The following is a 23,405-nucleotide window of genomic DNA, read 5'->3' as shown; positions in this document are numbered from 1 at the left end:
TTGACTTAGCTTGAGTAGATTTAAACCACTCTTAAACCAAAATAAGAGCATCCATACACAGAGGTGGCGAGTTGCATGGGCCCATGGTGCACAGGCTCCAGGAATATTCAGGGCCAGGGAGCCCGGCTCCACCAATGTTTGGAGCTAGGTCTCTCCCCCAGTCCTGTCTGCGGCCCCACGCGCTCCCTCCCGCTGCTGCCTACAACACCAGAGTGTTGGCAGCGGCAGGCTGAGGCGGCTGCTGCACCAGCGGAGGGAGGAGGCACACACATAATTGGCAGCCCTCTCCTCCTCCGCACCCACCGGGAGCTGATGCCGAGGGGGCTTCTGGGAGTCTGGACCTTATCTGAGCAGCTGCTGGGGCGACTGTCCTACTGTGTGATCCGCACCCCCTCCCCCGGCCCACAGCCACCACTCCTGCCCCACGCTGGGCAAGGGGCAGCCCCATCTCCTGTGAGGCTACAGTGAGGGGCAGCAGGCTGCAGCAGGGGAGGAGGCCACATGTGATGGCAGTCACCTCCCTGCCCTCCCCCACCACAGGGGAGGTGGGGGGGCTTCCTGGATCTGAGAGGGGCTTAGCCCCTAGGAGCACGTGCAGTGATGGTGCCAGGTTTGTGTGCTGCCAGGGGGGAGAGTGAGACCCCTCCCCCGGAGCTCACTGCTGCTGGCAGGGAGAGGGCTGGAGGGACTATGGAGTCCTCCACTCTGGCCCCAAACTCCTGTACCCCAAACTCCTCATCCCAACTCCGCCCCACCCCAGAGCCTGCATCCCCAGCCAGAGCCCTCACCCGCCTGCAGCCAACCCTCTGCCCCACCCTGAGCCTCCTCCTGCACCGTGAACCCCTCACCCCCAGTCCCACCCTGCAGCCCTCACCCCAACAGCCAGTGCACCTGATAAATCAGTTTAGTTAAAACTGTGCAACTTTCTTGCGTGGACAAGACCTTATAGGCTATATTTTAGCTGAGCTCCCTTATCCAGCTGAAAAAATCTGGAAGGAAAAAAGAATCCCTCTAGCTCCTGTCTATTGGCCTGAACATTTATTACCTCATGCAGTTTCTCTAGGTACTGACTTATTTTCTATTTCTGTCAATATACAGGAAACTTTACTAATAATACCTGTGATTTTATCTACCATCAAAATGAGGCGTAGTATACTATTCCTAAACAGAGAGCTACACAATTCTTCTGCCGTTCCCTTAGTTAGTGAGTAGTTGACTTAATATGATCATTTAATGTGCTACCTGGCATCATTGTCAGAGAGAGAGGCTTCAGTCCCTAGTTTGTTTTAACACCTACAGTGCCAGTTACTATACAAACGCACTCTTGACTCACAATTTTGTTTTTGTGTTGCTGAACAGCAGTTGTATCTGGCTGATCTATATTCAGAAAATAATCTTTACATAGTTGAGTGGGTATGTGGTTCAATTTTCTTTTTCAGCTTCTTTTACTCCATTCTCTGCAACATCTGCAATAGCCTGCTGTAAAGGCTGGCCTAGCTGCTGCAGCCTATTATTTTATAAAACTTTGATTTGGCTTTTCATCTCTGGTCTTGACTCATGTGTGTACAGTTCAAAGGTTAGAGTCATTAACACTTTGGCTACATGGGAACCACAGGGGAATGCTGAGATCTCACAGATAATGCCTATGAGTTTGCAGTGAAGGACTACAGCAAAACAAGAGCCCGTATACATGTGAGCACACACGAGATTTCTGCAGTCATGTGAATTTGAATGTGGGATTTTGCATATGTGCGATGTATGTGTGTGATGCGGTGCTGTGAGAGCCGGGAGGAGAGAGGGTTTGCACAGCTCTAGTGAAGAGTTAACACAAGAGACTAGAACTAAAATGAGGCAATAACAGCAGTGTTTTATTTCTCTCTCATGGGAGATGGCTTAAGGATCAATTTAAATTGACGTAGGTACTATACAGCACACCACATCCTAATATGTACTTCCAATCCTCACATTCTTGTCAGGGGTGAACAAAATAAGAAATTTCATTCAATAATCAATTGAAAGGGGGAAAAAAACAGTATCAAGTACTAAAATATGGAATTAGGGCAGAGTAACTAGCCTGAGGATATATTTTGTACTGAACGTTATTTTTCAAGATTTATAAGGGTTTTAAAAGAAGCTTGCAAAATGCCACAGGAGAAATGAAGTCTTCTTAAGCTTTACCTTGTTTTGCCAGTGCTTTCATAATACTTGTTTATGTTTTAAAAGGGAGGGGGTGGAAGGCACAGTGAGGTGGAACGGTTATTGACCAGATTGATCATGGGAACAAATCTGCTGGTGGTAACCTTGTTTAATGATATGTTGCTGGGCTCAGCACCTTGCTGAGGCTGTGATTCCTCACCGGCTGGGCCCGCATGATGGATCACGGTAGGAGGCTGATGGTGCAATCACTCACTGGCAGCCACTGACACCTGCACCAGTCTGACACCCGTCCCCTCTGGATGTATCAGCCAGCCTGTTCAGCCTATTGGGAGACACAACTATTCCACCAAACAGCAAACAAAAGTTCTTTATCTAACTTGCAACTTCTTTTGTAGGACATTTCCTTCTCCTTTTTATTCCATTCTATTCCAGTTCAATTGGCAATTCAGTCATTTCCTCCCATCCCCCATTCAAAGTCACAGTAAACTGTACAGTGGAGAGAGACAAACAAACAAGTCCAAATATCTATCTTAGCCAAAAATTAACTCACAAATGTACGAAAGTGATACTGTCCCAGTCTCTGCTAGCTGTGTTTTTCCACTAGACATAATATGAAGGCACTTAAATTTTGTATACACCATTATTTAAAGAAGAAACTACTCTTCAGTCATTTGTATTCCATACACTCACATTACCACCTCCCAATTAAAAATTATAACGGAAAAATGTGCCACAACCACCTTGTTGTAGACAATTTGCTTTATTTTACATTCTTAAGAAAAATGGAGAGATGGATCTATAGAACATTATTTTGGATTCTATGTCTTAATACACTATTCAGGGATAAAACTATAATCAAACTAAAATCAGTTGTATAGATGTGTTATATATAATATACAAATAATATTTTCAATGATTTTCTTCTAGAGACCCTTCATGGACATTTACAGGGCTGACAAGCTCTTAAAAAACAATACGATAGGAAGGCAGTCCATTATAAGTATAGAAAATAATAGGTAGGGTTACCAGGTGTCCTGTTTTCGACTGAAACGCCTGGTTGAAAAGGGACTCTGGTGGCTCCGGTCAGGCTGCTAGAAGTCCAGTCGGCGGTGCAGCGGGGCTCCATGCAGCTCCTGGAAGTGGCTGCCATGGCCGGCTCCTAGGTGCAAGGACGGCCACAGGGGCTCTACGCTCTGGCCCCACTCTGAGCACCGGCTCCACAGCTCCCACTCCTGGCCAATGGGAGCTGAGGGGGGATGGTGGCATGTGCGGGCTCAGGCAGCGTGCAAAGCCCCCAGCCCCTCTGCCTAGGAGCCAGACATGCTGGCTGCTTCCGGGGGCCGCATGGAGCCAGGGCAGGCAGGGAGCCTGCCTTAGCCCCACTGTGCCGTCAACTGGGAGCCACCTGAAGTAAGCACTGCCTGGCTGGAGCCTGCACCCCAAACCCCCTGCCCTAGGTTGGGACCCTCTCTCTCACACACTCACTCCCTTCCAGAACCCGCACCCCAACACCCTGCCCCAGCCCTGAGCCACCTCCTGGAGCCCGCACCCCACATCCCCTCCCACACCCCAACCCCCTGCCCTAGCCCTACGTCCCCTCCAACACCCAAACTCCCTCCTGTAGCCTGCACCCCACACCCCTTCCTGCACCCAAACTCCCTCCCGCACCCCAAACCCCTACCCCACCCCTGAGACCCTTCCTGAACTCCAACCCCCTCTGGCCCCACCCCTGACCCCACACCCCCAGCCTGAGCCCACATCCCCTCCTACACCCTAACTCCCTGCCCCAGCCCTGAGCCTGCTCCTGCACCCTGAACCCCTCATTTCTGGCCTCACCCTGGAGACCTCACCCCCTCCCACACCCCAACCCCCTGCCCGAACCCGGTGAAAGTGAATGAGGGTGGGGGAGAGCAAGTGATGGGGGGGGGGAAGAGAGAGCGCCATGGGCAAGGCAAGGGTGTTCAGTTTTGTATTATTAGAAAGTTGGCAACCCTAGATATAGGATATTTTTTACCATGCACTTTCCAAATCTTACATTTTATATAAAGGCTTTTTCATTAGTTAAGATTACAAATCTGAAGTAACATCAGTTAAGAATGGGAAGTCCAGTTGAACTTCAATATGTTTCTTAAGTGTGCATTAAGCAGTCTCACAATACAAACTATAGCTAACACATGTCTCTGCAAGTGACTATAAATTCAAAACTGTAATACACAGGACTAGAAGGAGCTGCACAACCCATCACAATTAGTTGGATTGAGCTCTTCACCAACAGAGACCACAGGCTGCTAATCAATGGTGTAAGGGATACCTAACACTGACCCAGTTTTTCATGAAAATGAGAGAGTTATTTTCTGAAGTTTGCTATATTACCCATGCTAGCTATGGGAGAGATCCTGCAACCCTTATTCATGTGAGCTGTCCCCAAGCCGTCCTGCAATCTTTACTCTCATGAGTTGTCCCATGTGAGTAGATTACAGGATTGTGGTTAGCCTTCACCTGTAAAAGTGGTAGCCCATAATAACTTGATTTAAAAGCACTTGATCCAAGTCTTATTCTTTTCACTGGTAACACCAAGTAGTTTATATATAACCTTTGTGTGCACACTCATTATATCCCAGATAGTTTCAATGGGATATTAGTGCTCACTTCAAAACTTGGTGTTTAGGTCACCACTTGTGTTAGCCAATAAAGGGTAAAAATACAAAACTAAAATTTTTCATCTTAACCATTTTTTAAAAATCTCTTTTCTCCTGACTTTGTTTATATTTCCTTTAATGAGTTATTAGTAATCAACATATATATTTTTTGCGTCGCTATTGAAAAGACCATCACTCAGATATACATGTACCTATAGACACATACCCAATCATACTTTTCTGTGTGGGTGTGTATCATTTAACTCGATAACCATACCCCAACTCTTCCTCCTCCTTTTGGGATGGCAATCACAGTATGCAGCTGCTATGACAATGAAAATGCTTTTCCAGCTGCAGCATCTGGCTATTTGGCAGACTCATTTAGTAGTTGTGTTGGCAGCATTGGATTTGCCTCTGGGTATATCATATGTTTATAAAGGCAACGGACTGTCAACCTACACTCATTCTGAGTGCGCGCACCTCATCTTTGTGTATGGGTCCTTTTCTTGTTTGCATTTCTTTATGGAAAATATGCATCAAACCTAGAAAGAAAAATCACCTACTGAGTTTATGATAATCAAAGAAGTTCTCTCTTATCCATGAACACAACTGTGTCACCTAATTTTAGTCATCTTATTCTCAGTAAACATCTGTTTTATTTGTAATAAAGATAATTCACAAGACAAAAATTCTCTGTTGTACAACAAAACTGCACATTATATATATATATGTCATTTCTCTGTGAATAAGACCCCTAATGCAATGATAGCATAATAAATGGAAGGGGACATTTTTCACATTACAGTAATAAATGAGATGTTAAAGGAATATCCTGATACGTGAGCATTTTGTAACTACTGCTTGTTGTTTTGTGGCAACTCTAAAGCAGGGCTCACTGAATTAGCTATGACGTACTATTAAAGAGTGGTGTTAAAAATGCTTACCACTGTAAATGTAGCTTCTTTACATTTTAACATCCTTTGGTATAACACACTAGCAAAACACAATGTTTAAGCAATTAAACAGTCTGTCTTGATTTACTCTTTAACAATAAAGTATTCCAAAATGCTGCAAATCGGAGGAGGGGAGGAGAAATTATTTTTAAATGATCTTGAACTACTGACCTTATGTTTTAAATGTAACAGAGAACATTACTTATCTACCTACACAGATGTATACATTAGTGTATAGGTAAGTAATTAGTTACATTTCTACACCACTGAATTAAAACTCTGAAATAAAATGTCCCTCTTCCCTAAATGCTTTTCATGGAAAAAACATGCAACTTTCAAAACCCACACAGTCCATGGGTTCATGTGTGTTGTAGCCTCTGAAATTCATTCCAAATCATTTCAATGTGGAAAAATAATGGTGAGGGTCCTCAAAGTATAAATATCATGAACTAAATTTTAATTCATGTAGGTTTACTTAACATTGCTTTTTACAAGCAAAAAAATAGCAAAAAATCCAAATACAAACAAGTATGTTTTAGGGAAGGCAGTTTGTGGTAGAAATTCTGATTTTTGGAACTCTTTATATAATTAAAAGTAATAAACTGAGCACTTAATTTATTTTTTATATTTTGAGGCAGTTTTGCATACAAAAAATAAAATGGGGGTAAGAGGGGCGATAAATAAGGGGCCATTGATTGGTATTTATGATTTGTCTCTACCAGCAATACTATCAATCCAATGTAAAGATTAATTCAAAAATATATTTTTAAAATTCCCTTCCATATATTTTTTGTAACTTATTACTATATTCAAAACAAAACAAGGAGCTGTTTTTCCCCAGAATCACATAAAACAATGTTTATATGTTCATTTTGGTTTGGTTTTTAACATCTGTAGAATTCATTGAGGACCACATAACAGTCCCAATGAAAGAAATTTTACAATTTAAAATGAAACTCTTTATGCAAATTATTTTGCCTTTGGCCATTTCAGAATAAAATGAAGGAAATGGAGGATATTCTAATTTTACATAACACTAGTGAGATTGTTGTCATCTTACATCAATTAGTCAAGATCTTGAATGTTCACAGGCAAAGAAACCTAAAATCTGCTCCCCAGCTGAAGAAAAATGTGTCAAAGAATCTAACTGCATAAATTATTACATTATATCCTAGAGCAATAATATTTTCTTTAGGTAGACTTTCTGGTCGTCTGCTATACACTGGGAATAGAATCTCTCTCTATATATATTTTATTTTATTTTATATACAATGATCTATGCTAATGTATATTTTAATCTAAATTTTCCACAAGTGTCAGTGATATCAAATTCATCTTAAATATATGACTCCATACGTAAACTGGGTTCTGCTCCCCTTTTTGGTTATTTCAAATAATTCTGTTGAAGAATCTGACTAAAAAATACGAAGTAAAACAGCCCATTAATGAACTTTTCAATAAGTAAAACTTGATAAGCTGCAAGCAGCTATACTATTTTAACATTACTAATTCAAGTAGGTCCTGTGAAGTTCCCCTCCCCCCGCCCCAACTTGGATTGTTAGAATATGGAACTAGAAGCTATATTTAACTTTTAGGAAATATGACCTTTACATTATATATGAAGAACTAAAATTTCTGAACAGCAATGAACAACCAATCCCCACAAAGTTTTTCTTTTCCCTACAGGTATCATGAAATGGAGCCAGAATGACAGGGCCCCATCTGAGCCATGCCCAGCTCCCCCAGTCTGCACAAACCCACTCTATCAATCATGGCAGGATAATGCATAGTGGCTGCACCTGTGACAGGAAATGATTGAGTGCTGAACACAGGGCCTGCTTTGCCTGTCGCTTGTGCATTTGTATTTCTCCAGGGCCAGTTCAAGAATTTTCAGAACTTGGGGGAAAATTATCTTGCATTTTAGAAATATTTAATACCATTTCATTATTGAATGACACTACAATATAAAGACCTAAAACTGATTTGCAAGACCTAAATTCTATCAAGGCAACATAACTATACATGGTGTAATTTTACTAAGGTGCAAACAATTTAGTCTAGGTACAGTAAGTAGAGACTGCAGGTTGTTGACATCCATTTGATTTCCCTTAAATTGTTAATACAAGTGACAAGTTTTCACTTTATCATAATACAAACAGATACAAAAAAGCCAATACTTAATACAGCTGAAATACTCAGAGCCTTAAGATGTTTAATATAAAACATAGGAAACCAGTGAAAGATAATCAAATAACATGCTTCAAAGCAATCCTTTTTCTGGAGAATTTTTAGAAGGACTTGATTTAATATAGTACTTTTTTGAATGACTTAAATTTAGGTTACTACGAAACTAAAGAAACCACAGTTACAATGATTGTGCTAATTCTGCCCTTTTTGTAACAATGTATGTAAGCAAAATGTATTGTAATATATGCATAGAAAACATTTTATTTGAATTAATGTTTGTACAGAATACTGTGTATATTTCTTTTAGCTATATAAAAGGAATCTATACAATTCAGGTAATAGTACATAAGGATCATATATGTTTCCTGTTTAAAAAAAATATATAATTCAATCCAACTCTACAAATATTTGTTATGTGCAAATCTGTGAAAAAATAATTAGCTTACTTTAAAACAAAATGAACACTTAAAATATTGGAGGGAACAATCTAAACACATCCATGCAAATTTCAAATCTAAAACATGCCAACCCCTGAAATAGCAGGAATAGTGCAATCCTTGCTATATAAACATTAGGCAATAATATTCTACGTGTGTGGGGCATTTAATTTTAAAAGTTAATATTATTACCTGTACATGCTTAGGAACCATATGAAGGAGTTCTTAAGTATTAAAAGGTTTTATTTTCATAAAACGTCTACGCCATTTCAAGTGCTGATGCATTTTTGGAAAACTAAAATACTGAAACAAAGGCTTTTCAAGCTCATATATCTGAGAAGACAATTGCTTCCAAGAAGTTCAGAGCTACTCCAGCCAGTTACATGTCAATCGCCAACATTTATTTGAACTCCCCTTTTCTTAGTTGGGTCTCCCCATTGTTAATAAGCGTTTCACAATTGCCTCTTCGATGCCTTTTTTCGAAGTGCACAGAATGGATGAAGAAATGGATATTTAAGTTATGGTGATGGCTGGACCATTGTATAAGGAAACTAAAGGTACATTGTTACCAGAGGACAAGACCTCGGGGAAGAAAAACAAAAAAAAAACCTGAGGGGCACAGTGTGTCAAACCGCTGCTCTTGAAAGGGTTTTGTTCTCTAATGATTTGTCTCCAGTTCAGCATTTCTAGCCCTTGTGCACGCAGATAATCAGAAACAATGAACATTTGTTTTTTTGTTTTTAAAGGAAGGCTTTGCATGTGGCAGTTGGTGTGTGCTTGCTGCTTCACACTCATCCCCCCCGAGCGGCTGTAGCCCCTCAGCCTGGAAAAGCAGCCAACATGAAACAACACAAGCCTCGCTACCTAGCGTGTTCACCTCTCCGAGCGAGCAGCCGCCCCTACTCCCGGAGTAAGAGCCAGTGAAAGGGGACAGCTGCTGCCAGAGCTCAGCTCTGTTTTTGCAGGACTTGGGGGGAGGTTCCTCCTCCTGTGTTCTCCCCCACAGCTGCAGAGCAATGGCCGCAGCGAGGCTCGCAGCCTGCGACCCCTCTCGCTGCTGCAGCTGGGTGTTAACTCTTCTGCCTGCATCGGGTTTATTTGCAGTCGGATTCCGTGCAGCTGGGAGCAAAGGAAGGGGAAGGGGGTGCAGCCGGGAGTTTTCTTCCTCCGGGCTCAGTAAATATCTCTCACATACCCTTCCCTCCCTCCCCTTGGTCCAGTTACAACAGTTTCCTACTGGCCTGGGTTATGCTGAGTCTCATGGATGCTACTGTCAGTGGCAAAAGAGCATTCAGGTCCTACTTCCCTATAAGGTCCCCCCCCCACACACACAGTATCTGGCTAGGAGACAAAGGTGTCCCGCTGGCTTCTGGGTTAACAGGCCCGAGACTTCCCCAAGCCATGCTGTACAAACCATCAGTAGGTTCAGGGAAAGCACCAGTGATTCTCTCCCTCCATCCACACACACACTCCTCTGCTGCCAGGGAGGCTATAAAGGGAAAATGCAGCCCAGGCTGCTAGTTACAGACCCCAAGCAAAACTTAGAGCGTGGAAAGGGAAAAGAGCCCAGCTTCCCAACTAGCCTTTCTTGGAGGGGGAGAGCGAGAGAGAAAGACAAACATCTGGGGATTGGACCATATGCTAAAGCTTTGTCTTGTCCTTCAAAGTTAGGCTGCCCTTGAAGTGATTTGTCAGGCGGCCTAACTGTGACAGGGAGAATATGTGGCAGAGGAGGAGTGAAGGGGGCGGGGGGGGGGGGGCAGAGGCACAGATTGAGAGGAGGGGGAAAGGTGAAAGAGGACTGGGGGGCCGACTGAACAGAGGGAAAGACAAGGCAGGGCACAAAGTGCATGTCGCAAAGGCACAGAAAGGAAAAGAAACAAAACAGGGAATTCCTGTGTGTGTCACACAGATGGAAAGGGAAAGAAATGGAGCGTGGGGGCAAATTCCCTCCCCCCCCGGAAAAGGAAGGCACGAGAAAGGGAAAAGCAGCAGCATGAGAGGGAGACAGAGGATGCAGAGGGAGAGAGGACATGAAAGTGGGGCAGAGACACAGGGCAGGGTGAAAAAGCAGAGAGATGGAGGAAAAGAAAGAGAAAAGCTGCTGCTACTGCTGTGGCCTCCTTTATCCCTCTTCCCTTTTGCCCGCCAAGTGCTGAACTGATTAGAGTGTAATTAAGGCCATAAAACCTTCAGCTTATCCACCTGTTTATTCACTAAAGTCGGGGGCTCATCAGGCAAATTAGCTCCTTCCAGGCTGCACATTGGGCCTAGAGCTGGCCTGATTAATGAAGTTTATTGGGAGCTGTTAAAAGCATTAACTGAAGGAAATCTCAGCAATTCGTCATATTTAAGAGATGGAAATTAAATCTCCCCATGCAAATGAGAGGAGACTCCAAAGCAGCTTCTTTTAGAGGTTACTTGGGGGGGGGGGACGGATGGCTGAGTTCTGCTCACAAAGCTGCTTTCTACCCCCTGGGCAGACAGCCCATTGAAACTGGGCCTGCACTGGTGAGGAATTTGCAATGCAGGTTTCTAGTACTTGGGTGGTAGAAAAGGGAAAAAATGAGATTTGAAGGCAGTAGCCCTCAACTTGCCAAGGTCCAAATATAGGAGCCAGGCCTAGAACTAACTAAGGCTATGGCCCCAGCTGATCTTGTATTGAGTGTCACTTTATGTGTCTAAAACATGTTCAGTATAGTTCTCTGGCCAGCAAAGCCATTTTCAAATATTTAGCCTGAAGTATTTTAAACTCTCCTTAGAACTGGTTTAGGTAACATGGTTTTATAAGAAGAATACAAGGGCCCACATAATACTGGAAATGTAAAATGCAGTTAAATTTTTATTAAGGAATGTTGTTGGTAATGAACTTTGAGAACGACAGACAGCAGGTACTGCATATAAACAAAGTATTATTCAGATATGACAGATGGGCCAAAAAGCAAAGTTTGGATTTGGATCCTGATCTGAACTTTCCCAAATTTCTGGAGTGCTTAGAACCGGGATTTTGGTTCAAACTAATTTGAATGTAGATAACAGTTTCAAGCCCTAAGCTTCAGAAGTTATAGCATTTCTGATAAAAACAATCTACGGTAATAAGAGGAATTACAACAGGCATTTATGAAACAGGTAAATTTGCTTCCATAATGAGGAGGGTAAGAAGAAGAGAAAGAAAAACTCTCTTCTTCTTCCTTTGAACTGTTTGGTGGTTTACTAGGAAGGAATTTATTTTTTTTTTAAAAAGTTTTTAATAGCAAGAAAATTGCTTACTTTCATCTCAAATTTAAAAAAAAATTCAACAAGGAAGATAAGTGGGGGGAGAAGAGTGTGTCCATGTTTGATATAATTCCTATTCACGGTGCTTGGATATCTCATTACTAGAAAGCTAATTATTTGTTGCAATTACTGGATTAACAATTTGTTAATCTTTTTTTTCTTGTCTGTAGAACATTGACCTATTTTTTTTCTCTGTAGAACATTTACCTGATGCAGTGAAACAAGGTGAAAATCTTGTCTGGATTTTCAAAAGGAAACTGAAAAGCCATATAGCGTTATGTACAAATTTTTCCAGTGCTCTTACTATTTTCTAATAGGACAGCATTGCTTTTACATATCATATTTAGCACCTCTGTAACCATGGCAGAGTAGGACACTAGTTTTCTAGATTTTTCATTCTGAAGACTACTTCCCAATAGTAAAAGAAAGATCACCTCTCCTCCCAACACCTCAGTCCCTTTTTCAAAATGTTTCACTCTGTGGACCACTATGCAGAGCACAGTGAGAAACTCGGTAGTTTGAGAAAAAACAGGACTAGTAGAAAGTGTATTTTTAAAAATTTCAATATATGGGTTTCACGGTTTCCTATATAATTCAATCTGCACACACAAAACATTTTTAATAGAGAGACAATATTCATACACTACTCATACATGAATACAATATTCATAACTCAGTATCTATAAGTAGCCTCACCAAGACTATTTACATACCTACAAAAAGGTAAATGTATATTTTGGTTACTTTCCTGCAATATCTATATTTTTACTTTTACCTTTCTATAACAAATTTATATTGCATGCATTATGCAGTGCATAAGTCTCCTACTGATATTCTGAAAAACAGACTGTTTTAGTTAGCCTGGGGTGGGTTTTTGTTTATTCTAACTGGATGATAAAAAAGCATTTCCTGGGGATATAAGTACCATGGTATTTTCCAGCTACAGCATCCGCTTACTTAAAATGTTCTTAAAGTATTTGCTTCAGTAGATTAAGAATATTTTATTTAAATCTAAAATAGCACAAGATGATAATTTAACTTTTGGCCAATATACTACTTAGTTTTCAACAGAGTAAACTGCTTAGGTTTTTTAAGGACTTAAGTACAGGCTTACAACAGGTCTGTTTGAGACAATGCTTATACAAATTTTGTAGATTTCTTAAATTCAACAAGTAGGGGGAATGTACTGCCAAAATACTTATTTTTCTTGCTTACCAGTTCCTTCAATAAATTGATTTGTCACATTACGTGGGGTCTTTTTGTTACACCACTAATGGAATATGCCACTTTGAACTCTCCCCTGTTTTAGAAATAAAAGATGCAGTTTACAGAGAAATGTTTAGGTCAATTCACTAAAAACTTGTAAGTGCACTATAAATCACATTTTAATTAGAGGATTTTTTTTTTAGCAGAAGAATATAATTTTTTGCTCAATCTCTACTTATAAAGGAGGTTGTGTGTGAAATGTATGGTAAAAACAATGAACTCACAAGCCACTCCCCCCCATAACATCAGTCATTGTTTACATTATAATCACCTGAAAAGGGAGTTTATAATTTGGTCAGAGACATTTTTCTCGAAACTGAAAATTTTAATACCAGATCTCTGTTTGGAAGCTATTTGCTTTTTTGCCAAATCTGTTTTGAAATTGGTCATAGATATAAAACATCAATGCAAGTTAACACAGTAGTTTCAAATGGTTTTTCTCCAACTGTAGCTCAAATATACTTTTAAAATTACCGGTAACTGTAAAAAATCAGTTTTGTGCTTTAATCCAGATTTACACCATTTGGGAAAATTAACAAAATAGAAAATGTTTAATTTAAAAGTTTATTTAAGATATCTAGTGCTATTTTTTATTAAAACAAAATTATACCGGGTTTTGGATATAGACACAATGAATACACGAAGTAGACAAAACAACCAAAGATTAATCAAGCCACTGCGTTCTATTTTGTCAATAACTTACTAATTGGCTATTGTGTCACTGAACTATAGATCACGTGGGCGTATCCAGACTTGATGAAATCTCAGTGAAAATGCAGAGGACCCCCCCCCCTCACCTTAACACTTTGTTTTTCCCACATTGAAAACAAAGGAATTTTAACTACAGCAGAAAACTTCATTAAAAAACATTCAGGGTCAAACAATTCAAAAAAATCAAAGATAATATCAGTCAGGCCCAAATCATCATCCTTAATCACATAGTGCAAAAAGTGTCTGCAAACTGTAAGAGCCCAATTCTACTCTTGAATATGTACACAAACACCCATTGACTTCCATGAGGGGAACAGGGGGTTATTTGAGGGCAGAATTGGGCCCTAGATGATCTCACATACAGTACTGTGTGTTGCACTACTTAAGAACATCAGGGTTGGTGAAGCATATTATTACAGCCTTAACTCTGTTTTTTCCTGCCTTTTGCTAGTTTACTAGACCATCAATGACAGTTTTGGTGGTTAATTAATTCTTTTACACGGTCTCCTTCCTATTCAGTCATGTACTGTATTTGAATCTTTTTTATTAACTTTTTTACAACATGTTTTTCAGCTGTGGATAGAACCACAATGTTAATGAACCACAATTATCTTTTTTACTTATCTGGAAAGTTTAATGAAGCTTCATTAAAATTAACATGACATGATATTACTGGAAGAGCTGCACAAAACCTTTTTTCATTTATAACCTTTTAATTTTTTTTATTGAATAGAAATTATAACTTACTCCAGTTTGCTGGGCAATAATTAGTGCATTCATTGAGAGCTCTTTAATAGCGTCACAAAACCAGGACCTAAGGGGGAAAACACTACAGTGTCCTTTAGAGGAACCTACTGTAGCTTAGCACTTAGTTAATCCTCTAGTCAAACACACTCAAGAAAATGAAAGCTACATGTCACATTGTCAATGTGAGGAATTGGTTAGACACCTTTCATTTGATTCCTTTTTCCCCCACAGAAGACAATATATAGTAAAGGAATGTGGCAAATGCATTATGTACATATGCATATTTGTACCTAGTACTAAATTACAAATGACCATCAATATTCTTGAAACTTACTCTCTGTATGTTTTTCATCAAAGAAACTGATTATAGTAGCCATATTTTCAAACTTAAGTTTTGCAGATCATTTTTGGACAATAGTCACAGTATCAAGAAACAATGCAGTTTCCATAATCAAGAAACTGCCAGAGAACCATAAAATATGTATTCTGTTCATGTATTTACATTTAAACTTTTATCAAATAACTCATACAATATATTTGTTTTAGATATGTTTCAAGTATAACATTCTTAGACTAAAAAGTTAAGTCATTCGGGTTTTATTCTGACATGCAAAATGCCCTATTTCCTTCAAGTGCTATATATTTCTAGGTGGAAATGAAACCTTTTTAAAGCAAATCTAAACTGCAACAGCGAAAACGAAGTACTGTCATTTTAATGACACCAGTAGACTAAGTATGGAATGAATCAATTATTGTAAGCGCAGTCCCAGTGTAAATCACTGAACGGCAAACCAACCTCAGGATTATAAAATGAATCTTTGACAAGTATTCAAGGTTTCAGCATATTCTCAATAATGAGGATTAAGTACCTACTATCCTGTGAAAGAAAAGTTTTATTCACTTACTAAGGAATATGTGAGCAATCATTAAGAGAGGTCAAATTAACTTAGGTACTTTTTAAAAAAGGGCATCCAGTACAACATCTGCTTGAAAATCAATGATAAATATGTCAATTTTTTAGAAAAAGGAAGAGATTAAGAAAGAGGGAGTGTAATAGAATGACTTAATGCTGTATTTTTAAAGAAAAAAGAATTGTAATGACATCATAAAATATTGTTATGAAACTTTTTGACATTTTTATATCAAGAAAAAGACTATTCTTTCTTGAATCAAGAACAAACAGTGATTTCCGCTAACCATGGGCAATTCAGTCGAGTCCAAATAAATCCTGATTCTACACTGAGGGATTATGTAAAAAAGGCTCTGGACTATTCTGTGTTGTTCATTATAATTCATTGTTTAATATTTTTGTACTGAGACTGAAATTGGATAGCGTTCTAAATTTATAGCTGAGTGCTGTGAAAAATGTTCATGTTACGTTGATGCCGGTATCTTTAAAGTAGCCTTTATATAAAATATAGCATATACCATTACCACATATTCCACTTCCAAAACATTACTGCTTTGTGTCTTTCAGTTTAGTTTCCATACGGTAATATGAAATACAGAATCACTAGTGTGATAACTGTTGAGCAGCAACACTGACAGAAATAAAAGGCATTGTGTTCTAAGTTATCATCTGTATTTTAATTATGAACGAAAGCCTCTGCTTTAACTGTCAGAATATTTTATTCATGTCTTTTATATTTGCATACTATCCTTTTATATAGTTCCAATAGGGATGTTTATTTATATTCAGTATATGCATCTGTTTTTATACTGAAAGGTTTGCTTTTGCAGCTGCCTTTAACTATTGAAATCACATGGATCTAAGGGTGCTTTCGGTTCATTGGGATGAGGGAATTCAAAATGCCTGCAATAACACTACATCATGTCATTTAATATACCCTCAAATAACGTAAGTTAAAAAAAAACCAAAAAACCCCACAACTAAATCCAACATCTATCACAGCTAACACATTTACCTGTTTATCTAAACTCTTGCAATTCCTTCATATACTTTGTCCAAAATTATGTTTATTTTCTATATTAATGTGTTGGTGTGTGTTCCTCTGATTATGCCACAATACACTGTCTTTGGTCCAAAATGGATGATTCAAGCTTTGATCTTTTCATTCTGTACTAAACAATCAATTCATTTACAAATGTGTGAATTATTTATGAATCTACTGAAAAAGGTTTAGTTAAAAAAAACCCACACATTTTACAGTAAAATCATGTTAAACATCTGAACACCAAATTGTAAATCAGTAATTTTTCAGTTAACCAAATTGTAGAAAATGTATCTATCTTAAAAGCATATAACTGAAGAATGTTTAATCTGAATAATAAAGGTCGATATAAGAGAAATGACGTGAATCAGTTACATTTTAAAAAGCAGAGTACTAAAAAAAGTATTAGAATAAACAATTTCCCCATCCAGCCCTTCTTGTATACAAGAACAGAAATTATGATTGTCTTGATGTTTACTTAAGTTATGGCAGATAAATTGTTGATTACATTTAATTTTGCACTAATGATTTTAAACATTTTGTTGCTGCTTCACACCAGGTGTCATATTGTTCTTTTATTTTTTATGTTTGGGTAGGGATTTTTAAATCTTCATCCTGTGTCATTATGGCTCATAGGTGGTAGATTCATAACTGGCTAGTAGAAGAGAGCTTATAAAGTGTTTTTTGAATAACCATCTACAACTAGTTTGCAAACAATATAGAAATAAGAGTTACAGTAAATGTATAGCTAAGGCAGAAAGCACCGCTTAAAAGACTTAAAAATTAAACCTTTTAAAGGAAGCAAAACTGAAGGGCTATATTAAAATATAGAAAGATAAACATTTGTTTCTGTTGTGCAGGTGGAGGAATAGAATTTTGCAGTAAAAGTGTGGCATCTGGTGGTTCAGAGAAGAAATGGCAACCTATTCCAGATAATAAACAAGATGGTCACTGCTTGAAGGACTGTATCCATTTAGAATAAATGATCATTCCTCAAGACTCTTATTTCACTCTCGCAATCTCACCCAATTTTTCTACCATGTTTTTGTTTTCAAGTTCTAGAATATCTTTACTCCTCTCAAAAACAGAGTTTGAAAAACTTGCATGTATATCCACCATAAGACCATGTTGCCAATTTCTCAAAAGTTATGGTAATGACTCACCTAAACCCTGAATTGGAGCTGGGGGATATATAGAGTTCTGACATAGTCCCACTTGTCACCATCATTGCTTCAAAAAAAAAGAAGGGAAGTTGAGGGATAAGACAAAACATGCTGTTACTAATTAGAGGCAGGAGAAAAGCATTTGGGCAGAAGGGGCATACCATCCAGTATGAATACAGGACTCATAATTTGCTTACTAATGTGTTTTATCACAGAAAATTTCATAAACATTTCCCTTTTCCCTACCCCTGCAGCTTTGGAGGGCCCTGACCTCACAGAGGTAGTGGGGGGGTCCACTGTGTGGAGACAGATATTGAGAGAAAGGTACTGAGAGAGACCCCCACTGGACAGACAGTCACGATGTATATTTATTACTCTGAAAGGCAGGTGGATACCATGAAGATGAGTGAGGTATATGAGGTCCTGCACGCCTGGCTCCTAAAATTCAGTGTTTAAGTGGGGAGGGAACAAGAGTGGAAATCAAGCATCAATAATGGCCATTCTCTCCCCTCTGCTCCACCCACCCACATGTAAGCAATAGTTGCAGAAGTTACTGTTGACTCAAGAGGGTTACTATATTATTTATATAGCAATAGAGTTTAGCTGCCATCAACCAAAGATCAGGCCCCCCAATTGTGATGGGGACTGTACGTACATATGTACACGCACACACAGAAGGCCCTCCCCCTTTTTTTAAGAGCTAGAGATGTCTTCCCCCTGACCCCTACATATCTCCTCAACACACCACTCACATATTTGTGATTGTATGCTAGGCAAAGGCTTTCTCAGTAAAATCACAACAACAAAAACAGCATAATCTACCAAACAAACAGTACAAAACAAACAATAACACCCTTGACTGAAACACCAACATCATAATACTTAAGCAACAAGAGTTACCAAAAGGGAACAATTTTAAATAAGAAATGCAACTACACGTACAACAGAAGTTGCTATTTAATTTTTTTTTAAATCTATTGCTTGATAAATGCAGATAAAATATTCAGTAGTTTGCTATATTACTTTACACAATAGTCACAAAAGTTGGTATTGCAATGTTTCAAATAGTTGTGACATATCCTAAGCCTCTGTACATTATAGAGGTCAGCTGTCCAGGAGTGAATTCAGACTGTTTGATGGGGCTGCTACATAGCTGTAGTTACCATTATTCATGTAGGAACTAAACCATAAATCAGTTAATTTTGGATGAAGTAACTTTTGCAGTGATGTGTCTAATATTCTGGCATATTAAAACATCATGGACTTCAAATTGTTTATTTTGATATTAAAAATAAGAATTTCTTAAATCTTTTGCTTTGTTGAAATGTCTTATTTTCCTGCTCTCTTTCTCAGCTAATAATTTTCTAATTTTTTTAAAAATTTTATTCTAATGTTATTCTAATTCAGTTTATCATGAATGGTGGTTTGGGGCTATAAGTACTGAAAGCTCAAACTGATGGATGGAAAAGATCTCATCCTACTAACCTACTAATCAAACCTACTAAGGTTTCATAATTTCCTCCATAACATGGAATAATATTGTCTAGTTGAAGGCAAGAATTCAGGGTTAATAGTAAGGAAATATCAAAGTAGCCATTTTCACACTGCCCCCATGAGTGGAATTCTGTCCCTGTGAAGCACTACTTTCTAGGGTTGCCAACTTTCTATTTGCAGAAAACCAAAGACCAGTGCCTCACCCCTGCTCCAAGGCCTCATACCACTCTACTCCTTCCGCAAGGCCCCACCTCCACTCACTCCATCCCCCCTCCCTCTGTTGTTCACTTTCCCCCACCTTCACTCACTTGTTCATTTGCAGGGGGCTGTGGTGTGAGAGGGCTCCAGCTGGGGGTGTGGGCTCCGAGGTGGGGCTGGGGATGAGGGGTTTGGGATGCAGGAGGTGGCTGGGGCCAAGGGGTTCATAGTGTGGGAGGAGGTATAGTCTCTGGGCAGAATGCGGGCTCTGGGTGGGGCCAGAAATGAGAGGTTCAGGGTGCGGGAGGTTTCTCCAGGCTGGGGCAGAGGGTTGGGGTGTAGGACAGGGTACAGACTCTGGGCTAGGGGCACAGGCTCCAGGGTGGGGCCAGAAATGAGGGGTTCAGGGTGTTGGAGGGGGCTCTGGGCTGGGATCAAGGAGTTTGGAGCTTGGGAAGGGGCTCCGAGCTGGGGCAGGGGTGTAGTAGGGGGTGAGAGTTCTGGCTAGGGGTGCAGGCTCTGCTATGGGGCCAGAGATGAGGGGTTCGTGTGCAGGAGGGGTCTCTGGGCTGGGGTAGCGGCTTGGGTATGCGAGGGGGTGTGGGCTCCAGGAGGGAGTTTGGGTGCAGGAGGGGACTCAGGACTGGGGAAGGGGGTTGAGGTGTGGGAGGGGGTTTGGGGCACAGGCTCTGGGCAGCCAAGCTGGGACAGGGGCTTGGGACACAGGAGAGGGTTGGGTGCAGGCTCCGGGCAGTGCAGCACTTACCTCAGGCAGCTCCCAGAAGCAGCCGGCATGTTCCTCTGTCTCCTAGGTGCAGGGGCGGCCAGGTGGCTCCATGCACTGTCCCTGCCTGTGGACGCCACCTCTGCAGTTTCTGTTGGCCATAGTTACCATCAATGGGAGCCGGTGCTCAGGGCGGAGGCAGTGCGCAGAGCCTCCCTGGCCACCCTTGTGCCTAGGAGCCAGAGGGACAAGATGGCTGCTGCAAGCAGCCAACTGGATTTTAACGGCACAGTCAGCGGTACTGACTGGAACCACCAGCGTCCCTTTTCTCTTTACTCGAATCCCTCCTTAAGGCCCATTTCTTCTGGGAAGCCCAGAAGCCAGGAATACAGGTCTGCCTACGTGGACCCAGTTGCATGATTGGGGCCTAAACTCCCTGGCATGGGACCATATTTTTAAATTTGCACAATGAGAGAGACCATTTGGGTGCTGTAGAATAAATGAGAATTTAAAAGGAAAGTCAGTAAAATATATTTTGGTTTGGTGTTATATGAATGCATATTTCCCTGTCACTTCTTTCTCATATTCCTACGTCTAGATGTGTGATCTGTTAAGAGCATAAGGCCCGTATCCATGGTGAAAGAGCACTTATGCATTCCCATACCTAACCTCACTGCCCAGTGGAATGCACAAACCCTGAGTTAGGCACCTAGACTCTCTATATACCGAAGAGAGAGAGGGGCCTGAGAATGGGATCCAAAAAAGCCAGCACACTAGGAAGGGAGCCATCTCTGGCCAAGCCACTTTGAAGAATTCCACTCCTTCCAAGGTATCAACATCCCAACACAAGTCTTCACGCTGGTCTGAAGCTGAGCGAAGCCCCTCCTTAACAAAACACCTGTCTTCTCACCTCAGCTCCTCCTGGGCTCCTTTGGGGCATTTCCTGCTCTTGCCTAAGCTCTGAGGCCTTTCTACTAAAGTCTTCCACCGGCTTCTGCTCTCCCTCAGCCAGCCCATCACTGTTGGGCTTTCCTCCTCAGTCCCTAGGTTCTAGTTCAGCCCACAAGCCTCTTGCTCTTCTTCGGCTCAGTCTTTACACACCTCACCAGCATCCTCTTAACCCAGGCACCCTCGTTCTCCTCCCCAGCCAGCACTCAACTAGTGAGCTTTCTTCCTTTGAAGTCCTACACCCTGCTGTACAGGTGTAGTGGGGCAGGGCTCACTGCACTTGGCTGACTAGCCCCAGGTCTCTTGGCCCTTCAAGGGGCAGGCCGCCATATTACACCTCCACCCCTTTTATAGAAGCCCTCTCCCTACAATGGTTCAATCTCTCCTATATGTTCCTCTCACTGCAATGAGTTTCTTTGAAACTTCTCTGTTTCTGTCTCCCTGATAACATGACCATTTCTTGGGGCTGGAAGGCACTGCTTCTCAGGTCCTGGAAGAAGTACTGCTGGCCACCCATTCCTCCTTACTTCCTTCCCCATTGTGTGGCACTAAGAGGCACAGTGAGGGTTAGATAGCAGTGGAGAAGGAGGAGAAAGTCTTGTCTACATGTGAGGAAGCCCTCAGAGTAGCCTCCACTAGTGGGAAAGGAGGAATTAAGGGGGATACCTTTGCTGACTGCTTGCAGACTTCCTTGTGAGTGACACTGACATTTCAGCTAGCAGGAACAGGAGAGTGTCATCAAGAGCAAATACATATGACTGTCTCCCCACATGACTAGATCTCTGGAGGGCAGGGATATCTGGCTGGACATGTAGGGTTTCAGCATGGTTCCTTCTACCCACCCCCACTGCTTTATTATTATTATTTGTAATGCTGTTGCACCTAGGCATCTCAGTCAAGGACCAGAACACTATTGTGTGATGCACTGTACAAACACACAACAAAAGGATGGTTCATGCCCCAGAGAGCCAGTAGCTATTTCTCAGTAGCCATATTTTCATGCTCTCCTTATCTAAAACCACTTTATGCAACACTATATTAGAAACAATGTTTCCTGACTGTCTAGTCAATAACAGATTACTTTAAATTTACAGAAACATTGCATTATTAACAGGATTCTTTACTCCCTTTAAATCAAGTTCTCCAGATAAAGTAAGAACTCTCCAAACAGACAATACCACACCACTAGAAGTGTTAACTGGTTTAACTCAGCTCCTGTTTTCTCTATTCACAGACCCTTTTTTGTATTTGACTACCCCCAAGGAAAAAAAATTCCTCTGGCTTCAATATGAAACTAAGTCTTGGCTAGAAAAAGCCTATGCAGGAGAATACTTTCCTAGTGAATGCCCAAAGACAAGCTTATACAACTGGAGGCAGAGCCCAAACAGCTAACAGGTGGACTAAAGTTTAGTACTCCACCCCAATTAGGCACAACAAGATCCACTAAATACAGTAATTGGACCCAGCTGCTTTCTTATTTCTGTTAGCTGTTAGATGGCTGCTTTACCTCAATATCCTGTGAAGCCTACTTAATGTAAACTTCATTGAGTGAGATAACATACAGACACCCAGTACAGAAAGGAAACAGTTAAACATCCATTTAATGGAACTTTATTGTTTGCAGATGCCTGCAGACCTCCTTGTGAGTGATAAACCAATTTTAAAAATAAGTTTAGAGAACTAAATAAAAACATATAGTACCAACTATGATGCAGTGAATGTCATACCAGGTAAATAACACATCTTGTGAAATGAATATATGTGCTTTACAATCAGCTTATAGCAGTGCTACACACAGTCAGATATCTGGTAAAATATTAAGCCTATTAAATAAGAACCTTTTTGTCCATTAAGCACTTTATACCAAACAGTCTGGGCAGCACTAGCAGCAGCAGCATATTGCTGGATAAGCACTAACATGCAGGTGCCAGTTGCAGAGAAATACTTCCATTGCAGGAGAAGGTTTTATGAGTCAGGGTGGCTTAATGCATGGGGTGTTTTTCTGCTACTTCTTTTTTTGCAGGAAAAACATACTCATTGCTACTAGTTTGGGTTTGCTGTGGGTTTTGTGCTACCCACAATCACTGTGACAACCAAGTTATACCTCTCACTGCATAAACTGGGCATATCTGGCAATGGTAATGCTGCCAACTCTCACAGTATTTGTTTTTGTTTTGTTTTTCTTAAAAGCCCAATTCCTGGAATAATACCACCTCAGCTTTCATTTGAGGTAGGGGGGAATCTATCCTTGCAAACCCAAAAGGCTCAGAAAACAAATTTTAATACCCCCTACCTTATTTTTTTAAAATCCCGTTATTTTTACACAACTTTTGGAGGCTCTGACTCATTTTTGAATGCTTCAAGATGGCAATACCATAACATACTCCTGTATGCTTTGGCAAGCTACATTATGGGCATACTTATCACCTCAATTCTATTTGCAGGGTTGGATTTATATTTTTCAGTATATTTTGTCATTAAAACATACTTATAAGGAACAAATGTTTGAAACATTCATGGGGATGGGGTCAGGGGGAAAGTTCTGAATGCAAC

At 40.6% G+C, this 23,405-nt stretch overlaps 1 long non-coding RNA gene across 1 annotated transcript; it reads right to left on the bottom strand.

The window, feature by feature from the left end:
- Positions 1-4,067: 4,067 nt before the first annotated feature.
- LOC123367361 lies at positions 4,068-22,205 on the bottom strand. Its single transcript, XR_006578423.1, has 3 exons — positions 21,519-22,205; positions 17,489-17,555; positions 4,068-5,338 (listed from the first exon to the last, which is right to left on the bottom strand). It is a non-coding gene; the product is annotated as an uncharacterized LOC123367361 (long non-coding RNA).
- Between the last annotated feature and the right edge of the window lie 1,200 nt (positions 22,206-23,405).

The sequence above is a fragment of the Mauremys mutica genome, chromosome 3 (assembly GCF_020497125.1).
Source record: "Mauremys mutica isolate MM-2020 ecotype Southern chromosome 3, ASM2049712v1, whole genome shotgun sequence".
In the NCBI taxonomy this organism is placed as follows: Eukaryota; Metazoa; Chordata; order Testudines; family Geoemydidae; genus Mauremys; species Mauremys mutica.
Note: the sequence above shows the minus strand (reverse complement) of the source record. Positions and strands in the feature narration are given on the sequence as shown.